This window comes from Lontra canadensis, unplaced genomic scaffold, assembly GCF_010015895.1.
Source record: "Lontra canadensis isolate GAN:19392208 unplaced genomic scaffold, GSC_riverotter_1.0 scaffold68, whole genome shotgun sequence".
In the NCBI taxonomy this organism is placed as follows: domain Eukaryota; kingdom Metazoa; phylum Chordata; class Mammalia; order Carnivora; family Mustelidae; genus Lontra; species Lontra canadensis.
The window spans coordinates 1384923-1403766 of NW_022631062.1; positions in this window are offsets into that span (position 1 = coordinate 1384923).

Here is an 18844-nt window from a genome sequence, read left to right on the forward strand (position 1 = left end):
GAACTTCATACAAATTTTAAAACTTTCACTTATCGAAAGACACTTCTATTAAAACACACACACACACCCCATTAAGAAAAGGAAAATTCAAGCCACAGGCTTGGAGAAGAAGTTATCTATCCACCTATCTATCTAATTTGTATCCAGAATATATAAAAACCTCCTACAAATTAATTCCAAAAAGACAAACAATTGAATAAAAACTGAGCAAAATATTTGGACATGTCAAAAAAGAAGATATATGGGGACGCCTGGGTGGCTCAGTTGGTTAAGCAGCTGCTTTCGGCTCAAGTCATGATCCCAGCGTCCTGGGATCGAGTCCCACATCAGGCTCCTTGCTCATCAGGGAGCCTGCTTCTCCCTCTGCCTCTGCCTGCCATTCTGTCTGCCTGTGCTCGCTCTCTCTCTCTCTCTGGCAAATAAATAAATAAAATCTTAAAAAAAAAAAAAAGATATATGAATGGCCAATGAAAGCATGAAAGGATGCCCAGCACTGTTCATTACCACATAAATGCAAATGAGAACCACAAGGAGAGGCCACCGCATATTCATTAAAATGACTATGATTTTAAATTTAAATAAAAACTCTAAATTGAAAAATTAAACACTAACAATACCAAACTCATGTTGGCAAAAATTCAGAGCAAAGGGAACTCTCATACATTGCTAGTGGAAATATAAACAACATATCCATATGACAGTTTCTTAATAAAGTCAAACATAAAACTACCTCACATCCAGCTGTTCCATTCCCAGGGACTAAACAAAGAAAAATAAAAGCATATGTCCTCAAAAAACAGCACTCTGAGGTGGGGGGTGGGAGGTTGGGGGAACCAGGTGGTGGGTATTAGAGAGGGCACGGATTGCATGGAGCACTGGGTATAGTACAAAAACAATGAATACTGTTATGCTGAAAATAAATTTAAAAAATGATTTAAAAAAAAAACAGCACTCTGTCAAGAATGTTCACGGGCAGGGCACCTGGGTAGCTCAGGTGGTTAAGCATCTGCCTTCAGCTTGGGTTATGACCCCAAGGCCCCAGGATGGAATCCTGCAACAGGCTCCCTGCTCAGTGGGGAGCCTACTTCTCCCTCTCCCTCTGCTGCTCCCCCTGCTTGTGCTCTCTCACTTTCTCTGTCAAATAAGTAAATTAATTAAATCTTTAAAAACAAAAAAGAATGTTCAGGGGTGCCTGGGTGGCTCAGTCAGTGGAACGTCTGACTCTTGGTTTCTACCCGTGTCATGATTTCATGGGTGGTGGGATTGAGCCCCACACCTGGCTCTGTATTCAGCAGAGAGTCTGCTTGAAAGAGTCTCTCCCTCTGCCCTCCTCTGTCAAATAAATAAACAAATCTTTAAAAAAAAAAAAAGAATGTTCATTGCAGCTTTACTCATAATAGCCCAAAACTTCAAACAGACCAGGTACCCATCAATGGGAGAATGAAAAAAAAAAATCATGGTCTAGCTATACTATGAAACACTACTCAACAATAAGAAGAATGAGCTACAAATGCGTGTATGAATGTGAATGAATCCATAAGCATTAAGTTGAGCGAAAGAAACCAGAGGCCAAAGAGTGTATACCCTGTGATTCCAGGTATAGGAAGTTGTAACACAGGCAACATTGATCTCCTGAGATAGAAATCATAACAGAGGCTGCCTGATGGAAAGGAGAATGAGCAGAGAAGGGGTCCAAAGGAACCTTCCCGAAGTGATGGAAGATTCTCTATCTTGGTTGGGGTGTTGGTTCCATAGGTGTACATATTGTCAAAACTCAATGAACTGTACACTACAGACTAGAACATTTTACTGTTTGTCATTATACTCCTCACACACACAAAGAACACAGAGGGGTAGGAGGAACAGCTGGTGTAACATTTTGTTATGACATCGTTCTGGGTGTTTTTTTATTTTTCTTCAACTGCGGTAGCCCTGTGAAGTGCTATATTTAGACTATAAGTCATAGAGATAGGAACTACATCTGTTTACCTTGCTTACCATAATACCGATCCCACTGCCAATTGCTAGTGAGGTTGTTTGATGAGGAGGAAGAGGGCAGAGGACGGCTCATGGTTAAATAATGGAAACTTGCTCTGAGTGCAGAAAAAGAAATTAGCAGAAAGTGAGTGGCAAATATCTTAGAACGTTTCCATTTACGGTATATCATGTATGAAGTAATCTGTACCATCCATGCAGACCATCGGTTACTTTCTAATAGTGCAAGTAGTTCGCATTCATCCCATTTCTCTTCTACTTCTGTTGAGTTCAAATGGCACCATCTGTCACTTGAGTTTAAAACAGACGTCTTTATCAACACAAGTATATTATGTTCTCTAGCAGAACAGGAGAAGGGAGTGTGGCAGGTAATACATGAACCATATCTTGATGTTGCTTGAGAAGTAATAAAACATGAAGCCCCGTGAGCCCTTTATCCCAAGAACAAGACCTAATTAAATGGAAATGATCAGTGAGAGTTCCTAGTTCATGACCAACGAAGCTTATAGATACAAACTGTCTTGCCTGGGCTGGCCGAGATTGCTTAGAAGGAGGACATGAAAATATCTCTAGAATTCTGTCTTGAGAGAAAGAAGGACAAGGTCCAACCCTACTTGGCAAGCCCCAAAGGTAATAGAAAAGAGTCCAGCCATGCACATCCGTTGACTCGTGCATATAGTTGAGTCATTTATAAGAGACAAAAAGATCAGAGTGAGACACCTGAATCCTCAACCCCCAGGGTGTCAATAGAGAAGAGCGGCGGGGGTAGGGGTGGTTTCTCAAAGCCCACTGGTGCTTGCGAAATCCCCTCCTAAACATGGAAGAGAACCTACAATAAAGGGATATGTCAGAAAAACAGGAAATGTTGATGTATGGAAACATCAGTGACAGAGAGCCCTAGTTCTTTCCAATATCCACCAATAAACTATTGTAACTCAGGCAAGTGAAAAGGGTTCCTTAAACAATGTGTGCAGAGCTGGCAGCAAAGCAGCATAAGAAATTCTATGTCAATGCATTATTCTAAAAAAGAAAGTGGAGTCACGCAGTGGAATATCAGATAAATGCAAATTACTGTTATTATTTTCAATAGTGCTGTCAAATTCTGCTTAAGAGATCCTTTCAGCTATTATAAGCATTTTGATACATTTAAAATTTCCACCTATAATGAACAAGTGGCAATGTGTGCCCTTATGTTGGGATATCAGTAAAACGCAGAGGAAAGCAACACTTTGCAAATTATTTTCAGATCTGCCTTTAGAAGGTTTGCCCACAGACAGAAAGGGATTACAGTGAAGCTCAATTCAAATATCTGTGTAAAATCTCATAGCTAAGGCAGTGTGTAACAAGATCAATGAATAGTCCTATATAGTTTGAATAATAATCGTATATTAGAGAACATATTTTTAAATGAGTCAACAGAATTAAAATAATAAGCATAGAGGCATTCATGCAGCAAGAACCATAATAGCAAAAAACTACAAATAACATATGCTTAACATTAGGGGAACGGTTAAGAAAATCATGATATTTCACTTAAATTAAATACCATTCAGACATTAAAAATTATAATACTAAAAAATGTATATATTACAGAGGATCTTAAAATGCCATGGAAAATGCAATTAAGTGACTAAAGCAAGATTCTGGAGCACCTAGGGGGCTCAGTCAAGTTGAGTGACTGACTCTTGATTTTGGCTCAGGTCATGATCTCAGGGTCGTGAGATCGAGCCCCATGTTGGTCTCCGCACTGGGCGTGGAGCCTACTTAAGATTCTCTCTCCCTCCCTCTGCCCCTGCCCCCCCTTAAAAAGAGTGACTAAAGCAAGATCCTAAACTATATGTATTTTTTATGCCAATACATAAGGTAGAGAGAGAGATACATATAAGTACACACACACACACACACACACACACACACACAAATAGGACACAGGTAGACATTCAAAAATTGACAACCCTTTTTTATTTTTTTAGAAAAATGTAATGTTATTTTGCATTGCTTTATAACAAATAAGCATTTGTACATTTGTAATTGAAACACAATTCATTCATTCATTGGGCGGAGGGGCAGAAGGAAAAGGAGAGAGAGAATCTTAACCAGGCTCCATGCTCAGCGCAGAGCCTGATGCAGGGCTCAATCTCACAGCCCTGAGATCGTGACCTGAGCTGAAATTAAGAGCCAGACACTTAACCAGCTGAGCCACCCAGGTGCCCCCATACTCTATTTACTTAAAATGTTGACTATAATAGATATAGTGCTAAGTCCTTACCAGACATTTTCTATCCCCCAGTTCAATCAAACCCCCAGAATACCCAATAATAATAATTCGAGGCATATTCTGCTACATTTCTTACTATGCTGGAATACAAACACAGGCAGGTGAGAGAGAGGGTCTATTTTTTTTTCCAAACTTGCATCATACACTATTTTCCTAGATTTTTCCCCCTTACTTCACAATACATCCCTGCATCTAAGTCAATATATATAGCTATAATTCATTTTTCTAGTAATCATTCCAAGTAAGATATTGCACGATTAATTTAGCCATTTTTCTGCTGAGGAACATTCGTGTTGTTTCCTGTTTTATCACTACAAGAAAAGGCTGCCTTTAATTATACCTTCCATTATGGTCCGTTTAATCTGTAGGATAGATCACCATAGCTGGCATTGCTGGGCCAAAAGCATATCCGTTTTCTCATTTTTACAAACATAAAAAGATAGCTTTCCATAAAGGTGCTACATCTGCTTTCCCACAGCAATACACAAATGTCTGTTTTCCCAGATTGTCACCAGTACTGAATGTTATCAATCTTTTATTTTTTTGCAACTGGACAAGTGAAAATTGTTCTTCAAATCCACATTTCTTTAAACCCTGACAAGGTTAAGCCTCCTTTCATTAGTTTATTAATCACTTGCATTTGAGTTTCTAGAACTATAAATACAAAGGTTCTTTTCTATTGTGTCATTTTTCCAATCAGTTTGTGAGAGTTCTTTGAAAATTAGAGGTAATAAGTTTCTGCCTGTCATATATACTGTGCCTATTTGACTCTATCTTGTCCGTTGCATTTTTAATCATACATTTTTCCATCCAGAAGTATTTTTAAACTTGCACAATCTCTCCTCCCTCTCTTCCTCTCTTTCCTAAATTCTTGTGGTTGCTTCTGTAAATTAAATGTGAGCATGACTGTGGGAGAACTCTATTGGACAACCAGCATCCATATAACAGGACCTTTATAGGACTAAAATTAAGGCAGAATGGATCAATCCAGACCTTTGCTCCCAGACAAAACCACTATTTCTGTCTATGATACAAAGCCAGGAGGAAGCACTCACCTCTCTCAAGAGCCATGGAATGTTACATGATTCATTGTTTGCATATAACACCCAGTGCTCCATGCAACTCTACATCAAAAACTAATGTTTTACTGTATGGAGACTAATATAACATAATTTTAAAAATTATTGGATCGGAAGAATAAACATTGTTAAAATATCTATACTGCCTAGAGTAATCTATAATTTTAATGCCATTCCGATCAAAATTCCACTGGTATTTTTCAAAGAGCTGGAGCATATAATCCTAAAATTTGTATGGAATCAGAAGAGACCCCAAATTCCTAAGGAAATATTGAAAAAGAAAAACAGAACTGGGGGCATCACATTACCTGATTTCAAGCTTTACTACAAAGCTGTGGTCACCAAGACAGCATGGTACTGGCATAAAAACAGACACACAGACCAGTGGAACAGAGTAGGGAGCCCAGATATGGACCCTCAGCTCTATGGTCAAATAATCTTCGACAAAGCAGGAAAAAATATACAGTGGAAAAAAGTCTCTTCAATAAATGGTACTGGGAAAATTGGACAGCTATATGTAGAAGCATGAAACTCAACCATACTCTTACACCGTACACAAAGATAAACTCAAAATGGATAAAAGACCTCAACGTGAGACAGAAATCCATCAGAATCATAGAAGAGAACATAGGCAGTAACCTCTTCAATATCAGCCACAGCAACTTCTTTCAAGATATGTCTCCAAAGGCAAAGGAAACAAAAGTGAAAATGAACTTTTGGGACTTCATCAAGATCAAAAGCTTCTGCACAGCAAAGGAAACAGTCAACAAAATAAAGAGGCAACCCACAGAATGGGAGAAGATATTTGCAAATGACAGTACAGACAAAAGGCTGATATCCAGGATCTATAAAGAACTTCTCAAACTCAACACACACAAAACAGATAATCATGCCAAAAAATGGGCAGAAGACATGAACAGACACTTCTCCAAAGAAGACATACAAACGGCTAACAGACACATGAAAAAATGTTCATCATCACTAGCCATCAGGGAGATTCAAATTAAAACCACATTGAGATACCACCTTACACCAGTTAGAATGGCCAAAATTAGCAAGACAGGAAACAACATGTGTTGGAGAGGATGTGGAGAAAGTTGAACCCTCTTACACTGTTGGTGGGAATGAAAGTTGGTGCAGCCACTTTGGAGAACGGTGTGGAGATTCCTTAAGAAATTAAAAATAGAGCTTCCCTATGTCCCTGCAATTGCACTACTGGGCATTTACCCCAAAGATACAGATGTAGTGAAAAGAAGGGCCATCTGTACCCCAATGTTTATAGCAGCAATGGCCACGGTCACCAAACTGTGGAAAGAACCTAGATGCCCTTCAACGGACTAATGGATAAGGAAGATGTGGTCCATATACACTATGGAGTATGATGCCTCCATCAGAAAGGATGAATACCCAAGTTTTGTATCAACATGGATGGAACTGGAAGAGATTATGCTGAGTGAAATAAGTCAAGCAGAGAGAGTCAATTATCATATGGTTTCACTTATTTGTGGAGCATAACAAATAACATGGAGGACAAGGGGAGATGGAGAGGAGAAGGCAGTTGAGGGAAATTGGAAGAGGAGATGAACCATGAGAGACTATGGACTCTGAAAAACAATCTGAGGGTTTTGAAGGGGCAGGGGGTGGGAGGTTGGGGGAGCCAGGTGGTGGGTATTATGGAGGGCATGTATTGCATGGAGCACTGGGTGTGGTGCATAAACAATGAATTCTGTTACGCTGAAAAGAAATTTAAAAAAAAAAAAAAGGAACTGGGGGAAAAAAATACACACATCTGGGGTGCCTGGGTGGTCCAGTGGGTTAAGCCGCTGCCTTCGGCTCAGGTCATGATCCTAAGGTCCTGGGATCAAGTCCCACATCAGGCTCCTCACTCAGCCGGGGAGCCTGCTTCTCTCTCTGCCTCTCCCTGCCACTCTGCTTTCTTGTATGCTCTCTCTCTCTCTGACAAATAAATAAATAAAATCTTAAAAAAAAAATCTATAAATTAAAAAAAAAACATGGAATGATATTATCAAGTGCTTTTGGGGCCCACACAGATAATATGAATCTCTGCCATCCAGACCACTAAGTGTTACCCTGACTATCTGGCGACCAAGCACTGCTCCCTGATTTTAAAATCAAACTGCTCAGGCGCCTGGGTGGCTCAGTGGGTTAACCCTCTGCCCTCGGCTCAGGTCATGATCTCAGGTCCTGGGATCCAGCCCCACATCTGGCTCTCTGCTCAGCAGGGAGCCTGCTTCCTCCTCTCTCTCTGCCTGCCTCTCTGCTTACTTGTGATCTCTCTCTCTGTCAAATAAATAAATAAAATCTTTTAAAAAATAAAATAAAATAAAACTGCTCAGCCAGATGTTTCCATGTCTGCAGAAATATTAATATCTCCCCTCAGGAAAAGAGTTATAATTCACAGTTCAGGTCTGACAACAGCATGAGCTAATTAACCAACCTTGGAAACAAAATAGAGCCATTTTTATTTTATTTTAAATCTGTTTAATAAATATGATATGCAGAGCTGCTGAAGCCACGGCCACCACTAAGAAATTATTATGAACAGAAATTAGCAGAGCAGCTTGTCTAAACCACAGGTAAGCAAGTTTTCAGATAGATTTGTTTTTCAAACAGAAGTCGAAGTTACCAAGGCAAAAATCACAGGTGAAAATGCTGAGGCATTTTGATACAGAGCCAGAAAAGTAAAGTTTTGGGGAATTCGGGGGATGGACTATATGGCTGGGTTCAAGATCATAGGTCCCAAGGTGGATGGAACTCAAAGGGTAGAAGAAGGAAGCATAAACTCCAAGTCAGAGAACACAATCATTTACTCAACTGCTCCAATTCCGTGTGCCCTCGGGTGAGCTAGGCAAGCTCTTCTGGGCAAGACCTGCTTCATAATTTGCAGGGACCCTTGCACAATGAAAATGCAGGGCTTCATGTTCATAGATGTGGAAGTATTTCAAAAAGGTTGCACCAGAGCCTTAAACCAACACAGGGTCCTTCTGAGCATGAGAGCCTGGACAAGTACACAGGTGTACCTGTCTCTAGGTCTCATTCTTCAGCCCATACAGTGGGAAAGAACATACTGACATGAGCCTTGCCTCCTCCATAGGATGACTGCGATGACAGATTGAGATATTTGTAAAAATTCCTTGTAAATTTGAAAGCTCTTTCTCCAGAGCACATGCCATGTAAAGTCTGGAAACCCAAGCAGGGGTCTCTTGGACACCTCCTGCCCACCTAAAGGAATTTAACAAGGGACAGCCAGATACTTTTACCATACTTAGGCCTGATAAATGACATAACTGACTTGGAACTCACTCTTTAAAGTTTTTAGTGAATTAAAAGAAACCAGTTTACTAAATGCAGTGTGGTATCCTGGATTGCATCCTGGAACAGAAAAAGGAGATCGCTCAGTTAAGCGTCGGACTCAGTTTTGGCCTGGGTCATGATCTCAGGGTGGTGAGCCTCAAGTAGGGCTCCATGTTAAGAGGGGAATCTGCTTAAGATTCTCTCCCTCTCCCTCTGCCCCTCTCTCCCTCTCTAAAAGAAATAAAAATGAAAAACTAGTCTTCTACTTAAGAAAAAGGAGGGGGCATCTGGCTGGCTCAGCCAGTGGAGCTGAAGCATATGACACTTGATCTTGGAGTCGTGAGTTCCAGCCCCATGGTAGGAGTAGAGTTTACTTTTTATTTTTTCTTTAAAGATTTTATTTATTTATTTGACAGACAGAGATCACAAGTAGGCAGAGAGAGAGAGGAGGAAGCAGGCTCCCTGCTGAGCAGAGAGCCTGATGCAGGGCTCGATCCCAGGACCCTGAGATCATGACCCGAGTTAAAGGCAGAGGCTTTAACCCACTGAGCCACCCAGGCGCCCCTGGGGTTTAATTTAAAAAAAAAAAAAAAGAAGAAGAAGAAAGAGGGGGAGGGGGAGGGGGTGGAGAGGAGTAGGAGGGGGAGGAGAAAGAAGAAGGAGAAGGAAGGAAGGAAGGAAGGAAGGAAGGAAGGAAGGAAGAAGAAACTTGTCCAGGGGCGCCTGGGTGGCTCAGTGGGTTAAAGCCTCTGCCTTCAGCTCAGGTCATGATCTCAGGGTCCTGGGATGGAGCCCCACATCAGGCTCTCTGCTCAGCAGGGAGCCTGCGCACTCTCCGCCCCTGCCTGCCTCTCTGCCTACTTGTGATCTCTGTCAAATAAATAAATAAAATCTTTTTAAAAAAAGAAAGAAAAGAAGGAAGGAAGGAACAAACTAGTCCAGTTTGGGATGAAATGATGCTTCTTACTTACCTGGAAGCAAAAAACAAGATTAGCTTCTCTATTAAAATATGAAACCTGTCCCAAGTAATCGAGACACTTATTTTAAATGGTATCTACCTAAATATGCACATACATGAATACATAGAAAAGAAAAGGACGTGAGAAAACAGACTGGATAAATGAGAATGACTTGAAATTTTGCTACATGAACACAGTATTCTACATATTCCTTATTGACTCAAGGGTTCTACTTTGATTCCAGAATCTTCTTCCTTTAACAGACATCAGTCCATATTCTGTTAATTAATTCATGCTTGTCCTACAAAATACATAAAAATACAACCCCCCAAATTATCTATAATCCTATCACCAAGAAACAAACAGTCAACGCTTTGACTCATTTTTATCTCATGTGTACATGCACATGTGAATATAAAATATACTTTAGAATAATGGAAACTATTATATATAAATCAACATTTCCAAGATTATGTTCCATGAAACATTGGAATCCATGAATAAAAAATTGGGGAACATAACATACCATATTCTCCCTCATAGAGATTCATCCTGAAAAGCAGCATAATAAAAGCCAGGAGAGGTCCTGCATAAGTTTTTAAAGTCAGATTTCTCAATATATGAATTCTATTATTGGCCAACAGAATACTCCTTGTGAAACTCTAGTATAAATAGCTCTATTCTAGATTTTTTCACTCAACAAGATGTTATGAGTATTTTCTGGGTTACTAAAAACTAATTGTAAATATCATTTTAATGGCTACAAATATTATATCATGTGAACATTCTATTATTTATTATACCAGCACTTGGCAAAAAGCCAGAGGCAAGTATTTCCCAAAATCACCAGATAGCAAGAATTTGAGGCTTTGCAGGCCCTTCAGCCTCTGTCCAATGACTCAGGTCCCCTGCTAAAGTACACAGCAGTCATAGACACTGTGTCAGTGAATGGGTGTGGTTGGGTTCCAGTAGAACTTTCATGTAATTATTACATGTCATGAAATAGTATTCTTCCTTTGAATTTTTTTTTCAAACATTTAAACCATTCTTGGGGCACCTGGGTGGCTCAGTCGGTTAAGCGTCTGACTCTTGATTTCAGCTCAGGTTGTGATCTCAGGGTCCTGGAATCAAGCCCCACATCAAGTCCCTGCATGGGGCTCCACGCTCAGTGGGGAGTCTGTTTCTCCCTCTACCCCTCCCCCTGCTCACTCTTTCTCTTTCTCCCTCTCTCTTAAATAAAAAAATAAAAATCTTCCCAAAAAAGCACTCTTAGCTTACAGGCTGCATCAGGTGGTGGGCCCACAGGCCGTAGTTTGCTAACCCATGTTTTTCTCCCCAGTTTTAAAAAAATATTGTATCAGGCATCTGCAGAAAATCTTTGTCAAATTTCTGATCATTTCCTTTGGATAGATTTCTAATAAATACCTAGCCCTGACCACTTAGGCCAGAGAATATGAATATCAAGCTATGAACACACACTGCTAAATTACTTTATGGAAAGGCATATAGTGACCCATAGCTATGTCTGAAAGTGTCCATCTCACTGTACCCTTGCCAGTTCTGTTATCACTTGTTACCTTTAATGATTGGATGGATGAAAATTAGTATCATGTTTTACTCTGTATTTCTTGAACTACTAGTGAAGTTGGACAACTTTGTATGTTCAGACCGTTTCCATTTCTGTCATGTGCCCTCTTCTGGTTCGTTACTGAATAGTTTGTTTTTTAAAGTCACGTGGTTTCTTATGTAGTGGGCATAGTAAGTCTTCTTCTTGGCCAATATTTTCCTTATTTATTGATCTTTTAATTTTATTTTTTATATTTTCAATTGTAGAGATGATTTTAAATTTTATAAATTGGTTGCAGATTAGAGATTGTCATAAATGTGGAAATCTAATAGCATTTCCATTTCGGTACCTCCCTTTGCTTTATGCATGGAAAGGCAGTTCCTATGGAGAGATCGTTTGAAGAGTCAACCATATTTTCTCCTGGATTCTATTACACTGCATATCTTACATTTAACCTTTCATAGCATGTGGAATTTATTCAGTGTATGGTATGAGGCAAAGTCCTAAACTGTTTTCTTTTCAAATTGTACTTCTGAATTCAACTTTTCCATCATCATTTATTACATAATCCACCCTTTCCACAACTGATTTGTGAATATTCTTTTCTCTTTTGTGAACACTGGTCTCTAAATAAGGGTCCAAAAAAAGCAAAAAAATAAATAAATAAATAAATAAGGGCAAAAATGGGATCTATAATGAGGGTAAAGATGGAGGGTATTTCCAAGCATTCCTATTTGTCTGCCTGTCCTTTTTTATACTAGCTCAACACTGTTCCAACTACTGTCATCTCAACATACATACGCCCCTCTGTTAGTGTTAAAATGCATGACAAAAGACCATTCCATGCTACTACTCCAGGGTGTTCTGAGAAGTTATTAAAGGCCATCTTGGGTGTACTCATGTTAGGAATGGAAAACCCAGCATACAACTGAATGATCTACACGGAAACCATGCCCAAATCATTAACATAGAGTTTACTAAGAGAAAACAAACAAGATAGGAACCAAAATCATTATCAGAGAAAAAGTGGCGGACACACACTGTCTTGAGAAAAATTTCCTCCCCATTTACTTTGGGCCTATAAATGACAGTTCTTGATTCTTCCAGTTAAATCTGCTACAAAAGTGTGTCCAGATTTCCATGGATCATCAATCCCACATTAGCCATGACTTTAGCCTTGTCCCCGGATGAATGCATTAGCAGAATCATAACAGAAAATGGGCTCCGCGGCGTGAACAGCATCTCTCTTCCTTCCCCCGGTCACCTTCCTTAGGTGGGTTGTAAACACAGAAATGCTCGAAAGGGTGGGAGCAGGAGGAAGAAACACAGCAACCAGACTTCAGATGGACCGTGTAGACGTGCATTGGCCAAATCTAGCCCACAGCGCCTTTGTGTGCATAAAGTTTTATTGAAGCTGAGCCCCGCTATTTCTCCGATCTAGGCAGTGGTAGAGTTAAACAGTTCCAACAGAGACTGGCAGGCCTGCAAAAGTGGAAATATTTACTTATCTGGCCCTTATAGGAAAGGTTTGCTGATGGCATCAAGGATATCTGCTTCCCGGCTTCCTGCTGGTACATTCCACCACCCCACTGCCCCGCCCCCACAAATATGCCAGACCAACGACCGTACAGACAGACTCCTATTTCTCTACTGATTTCACCTCCATGATCCCTGTCTGCTTTTAATTAGAATCAAATCCAGACCTCAGCCATTCCCACGGAAGACTGGAGGCTAACGCAGTCTCCACTGGCAGCAATCAGCTCCTCACGTCCATCTGATGGTCAAGGCCTGAGAGATGCTCAAGCCAGGACTGACAAAATCAAGGTAAAACAGCTAAGCGAAGGGCGAGGTGCTTTCTGCCATAGGGAGAAGCCAAGCTGACGGGGCAGATCGCGATGTGGAGATGTCCCCATTAGGGGAACTCTGAAACAGATGCATTATTTTTAAGCACATTTCCTCCATCAGTCTGAAACCTTTTCAGGTAAGAGCCAAGACATGTGCAGGCCTCTGCTATCCTCAAGGTAATTGCTGGCTCTAGTTCCCAAGCCATAAACCGAGTGGCACTTTGTGCCAATAATCCTGGTGTTTCCACGGCCACAAATGAGAACAGCCACGGACCAAATGATAATGGTGTTTTTGGTCTTAATGCTGTGTTTCAGACGTCAGGGCTTCCAAGCACGTACGTGGTTTTTTCAGATCATTTCCTAAGAGCTCAGCTGCAATATTTGGTGAACAAAATTAAAGGAACAGTTTGTCTCTTCTGCTTTACCGGATCATAAGTTATTCAGATATTGCAGACAAGTAAAGGGTTCAAATAAATAAATGTGAAGGTCAGAATTCTTTTGGTCACAATCATTTGGGAAAGAATTTTTTCCAAAATGTATTCCTTCATTTTACATTAAAGGCGAAACCCCAGATTTTTCAGTAACCACAGGCCATCATTTGAAGCATTTAAGGCTCTGCTAAGAGCAATCCCTGCCCTCAAGGAATCTGCAGTCCACGTGTCAGACATCTTCCATAAAGAGCAATATGGCAACTAGTTTAGGATTTGTGGGCCACATACAGTCTTTGTTGCGTGTTCTCTGATTGTGGAGAAATAAAATTCTAGCTGGGGAAGTTCAGCTTCTTGGAGGCTCTTAGTTGAGTCCTCAAAGGATGTGTCATACTCTGTTTTCAAAAGCAAATACACATCCAGAATATATAAAGAACTCTTATAATTCAACAACAAAAAGGCAACCCAACTGGAAAAAAAAAAATGGGTAAAGGGCTTAAACAGACATTTCTCCTAATGAGATATACAAGGAGCCACCGAACACCTGAAAAGACGCTCAACTTCATCCGCCATTAGAGAAATGCAAATCCAAACCACAATGAGATATGCTACTTCTCACCCACTAGGATGGCTAGAACCCAAAAAAATGAAAAAGAACAAGTGTTGGAAAGAAGGTGGAGAAACTGGAACTCTTATGCGTTGCTGATAGGAACATAAAATGGTTTGGCTGCTCTGGGAAACAGTGGCATTTCCTCAAAAAGTAAAACCTTGAATTACTGTTTGACCGAGAAACACTATTAGTAGGTATCTATCCAAAAGAATTGAAAGAGACGTTCAAGCAGGAACTTGCACGTGCTTGTTCATGGAAGCACAGTTCACAATAGCCAAAAGGTGGAAAGATCCCAAATGTCCATCAATAAATACATGAATAAGCAAATATATACTATAGCCCTACAATGGAGTATTATGCAGCCATCAAAAGGAATGATGGTCTGACACCTGCTCCAGCGTGGGTGGACCTCAAAAACATGATTCTGAATGGAAGAAGCCAGAAACATATTGTATGATTCAATTTATTAAAAATATCCAGAATAGGGCACCTGGGTGTCTCAGTTGGTTGAGTGACTGCCTTCAGCTCAGGTCATGATCCCGGAGTCCCTGGATTGAGTCCCACATCGGGCTTCCTGCTCAGCAGGGGGTCTACTTTTCCCTCTGACCTTCCTCCTCTCATGCTTGCTCTCTCTCATTCTTTCTCTCTCTCTCAAATAAATAAATGAAATCTTTAAATATATATATATCCAGAATAAGTAAATCCATAAAGACAAAAAGCAGACGGTTTTCCAAGGGCAGGGGAGGAGAAGGGATTGAGGGGTGACTGCTTAATACATAAGGACTTTCCCTCTGGGGTGATGGAAACATTTGGGGAGCTCCTGGGTGGCTCAGTGGGTTAAGCGGCTGCCTTCGGCTCGGTCATGATACCGGGGTACCAGGATTGAGTCCCGCATCAGGCTCCCAGCTCAGCAGGGAGTCTGCTTCTCCCTCTGCTTGCTGCTTCCCCTGCTTGTGCACGCTCTCTCTCATGCTCTCTCTCTGTCAAATAAGTAAAATGCTTAAAAAAAAAAAAGAAAGAAAAATACCTTGGAACTGAATACAAGTAGTGGCCGCATAATATTGTGGATGTACTAAATGCCACTGAATTGTTCACTTTAAAATGGTTAATTTTATGTTATGTGAGTTTCACCTCAATTTTTTAAAAAACTAGAGAAAAAAGAGTAAATAGGCAGGGTGGGTCATAAAGTCAGGACTCAGGGATGCTGGTTTGTTATATTGTGATATAACACCAATAAGCCATTTTATATGCACATATGCCTATGTTTCCACTTTTTGGCCACCTCGTATATGTGTTGTTTTTTCACAGTTAAAGCAATAGATGTTTGTTGTAAAATGCAAGGCATATAAAAAGAGGTCATAATGATAGCTAACATGTACCGAGCCCTGGCCATTTGCTAACACTGTGCTGCAATGAACCAACACATAGGGTTCTGAATCTTAACAAGAACGCTGCGACCTAGACACTGTGTCTGGGCCCAGTTTAAAAGATGAAGAAACAGAAGCTGAAAGAGATTAAGAAAAAAGCCTAGCGATAGAAAGCTAGTAAATAGCAATGCCAGAATTGGAACCCCATGGTCCAACCCCAGAAGTCTGGCTCTGAAACCCTACCTGCCATTGCCTGGAAAGAAACAAGTGTCTTCCCTAATTCACTCTCTAGAGGAAACTGCTCTTAACAAAACATTTTCAGATCATCTTTTTAAACCAAATGAGGATCCTACTGTACTCAATATTCCAAAACTCGGTTTTAAAATCAAATGCATCATGAGCATATTCTCATGTCTCTACGCTTATTTCACTCTCACGAATGGCAGTGGGAGCCGCCATTACACAAATGGAGCATCGTTTAGTAATCCAGTCCCCTAGTGTTGGGCTCTTGAGTGGTTTCATTTTTTTCATTATTACCGTGTTTTGATAAGACTCCCAGTATCTTTGCTCATTTGCTTGGTTACATTGTCAGGATACATTTCTGGAAGCAGAATTTCTTGGGCAAAAGATGTGCCCATTAGTCCTAAGATGAATGTTGCTGAAGTGTGAATTTGTATGAATTTAGATTTCCACCAGTAATGTGTGAGGACCCCTTTCCTCATATCATCACAATCCTGGGCATTGCCAATCTTTTTGGTCTTTAGCAACCAATAAGTCAAAATTTATATCTTCTTATTTGAATTTGCATTCTTTCATTATTAACAAAGTTGAGCTATGTTTATCCAGACATTGACCATTTGAACTGCTTTTAAGAACTGATTGTTGGGGGCGCCTGGGTGGTTCATTTGGTTAGGCATCTGCCTTTGGCTCAGGTCATGATCCTGGGGTCCTGGGATCAAGTCCAGCCTTAGGCTCCCTGCTCAACATGGGAGTCTGCTTCTCTCTCTGCCTGCCCCTCCCCCTGCTTGTTCAGTGTCTCTCTCTCTCTATCTCTCTCTAGCAAATAAATAAATAAAATCTTAGGGGTACCTGGTGGCTCAGTGGGTTAAAGCCTCTGCCTTCGGCTCAGGTCATGATCCCAGGGTCCTGGGATCGAGACCCTCATCGGGCTCTCTGCTCAGCGGGGAGCCTGCTTCCTCCTCTCTCTCTCTCTGCCTGCCTCTCTGCTTACTTGTGTTCTCTGTCTGTCAAATAAATAAAATCTTTTTAAAAAATAAAATAAAATCTTAAATAAATAAATTGATTGAGTGATTGTTGGGGTGTCTGGGTGCGTCAGTTGGTTAAGGGTCCAACTCTTAGTTTCGGCTTAGGTCGTGATCTCATTAGTTGTGGGATGGAGCCCGAGGTTGGGCTCCGTGCTCAGTGCACAGTCTGCTTGGAGATTCTCTCCCTCTTCCCTCCCCTGACTCGTACACTCTCTGTCTCTCTCAAATAAATAAATAAATCTTTAAAAAGAAAGAACTGATTGTTTATGTCCATCTTTTGCCCATTTTTTCTATTGAGCTGTTTGTTTTATTGATTTGGAGACTGTTATATGATAGCTAATACCCCACATTTTTTTCCCTCTCATATATGTTGTGTATTTTTCCATGAGTTAGTGTCTGTCTTTTAATTTATGGTATTTTTGGCCACCTGAAATGTGTTTTAGTGTTTTTGGTGAAGTCAAATCTCTCAATATTTTAATGTTTCTGACTTCATTGCCATTCTTTAAGGGAGACTTCATGTCAAGATTAAGAAAATATTGGGGCACCTGGGTGCTTCAGATGGTAAAGCATTTACCTTTGGCTCAGGTCATGATCTCCAGGTCCTGAGATCAAGGTCCCCACATCAGGCTCCCAGCTCAGTAGAGAGTCTGCTTCTCCCTCTCTCTCTGCCTCTCCCCCTGCTTGTGCTCTCTCTGTCTCCCTCTCTCTCTCAAATGAATAAATAAAATCTTTTTTAAAAGATTAGGAAAATATTTTCCTATTGAGATCCTGTGATTTATAATAAGAAATACATATGTGGTCTCCCTCCACATTTCTGGCATAAAGCTCCTAAAGCCCTAGGAATTTCCTCAATGATGAGAGCAACAAAGATGTCCTTTGTTTATGTTAGTGAGGTGACTTTTGGAAAGAACCTACAAATGGGGGTTGATTGCCAGGAGGACTAACCATGTGATTAAGTTGGAACTTTCAGTCCCACCCCTTGACCTCCAATGAGGGGAGACTGGCAAGGGGCTGGAGACTGTGTACAACCACGAATGGCCAGTGATTTAGTCAATCATGATGATAAAAACCAAAAAGGGTAAAGTTCAGAGAGCTTCCAGGTTGGTGAACACACCGAACTGTGGGGCAGACTGGAGCACCTGGAGGGGGCCTGGAAGTGCCACACTTCCTCCCCATACCTTGTCCTCTGCCTCTCTTCCATCTGGCTGTTCCTGAATTATATCCTTTCACAATAAACTGGTGACCTAGTAAATAAAATGGGTCCCTGGGTTGTGAGCCACTCTAGCAAATTAATCAAATCCAAGGTGGAGGCTGTTGGAAGCTCAGATCTGTAGCCTGGCAGTCAGAGTACAGGTGACCCCTGGTGCTTGCAGCTGGCATCTGAGGTAGGGCGCAGTCTTGTGGGACTGAGCCCTTAACTTGTGCAATCTGATGTTATCTCTGGGTAGATAGTGTCAGAATTGCATTGAATTGTAGGACACTAGCTGGTGTCCAACAATTGCTTGGTGGTGTGGGAAAAATTACACACACACACACACACACACACACACACACACACACTGAAATTGGGTATTAGGACTCTTTACCTGCTTTTCTTTTTTTTTCTTAAAGATTTTACTTATTTATTGACAGAGAGAGAGAGAGACAGCGAGAGAGGGAACACAAGCACGGGGAGTGGGAGAGGCAGAAGCAGGTTCTCCGCCAAGCAGGGAGCCCCATGCAAGGCTCAGTCCCAGGACCCGGGGACCATGACCCAAACTGAAGGCAGACACTTAATGACTGAGCCACCCAGGTGCCCCTCTTTACCTGTTTTTCTAGGAAAGTTTTACTTTTCCTGTTTAAGTCTTAGTCCACCTGGAGTTGGTGTTTGTTATGGTGAAGGGGATGGCAGCATTTTGTGTTTTGTTCGATTGGTTGGTTGGTTGGTTGGTTGGTTGGTTGGGGTTTTTGAAATTTGGTTTTGTTTTAGAAGGAGTGAGGTTTTTTGTTTTTATTCTAACTTTTTCAATTATCTTTATGCATATGTTACATTAAGAATAATTTAACTGCAGATTCACAACAGAATTAACTCAAAAGTAATGTTCAGAGCCTGGTGTTAGACCCCGTTTCCTTTCCATGGACATCTCTTATGATCCCA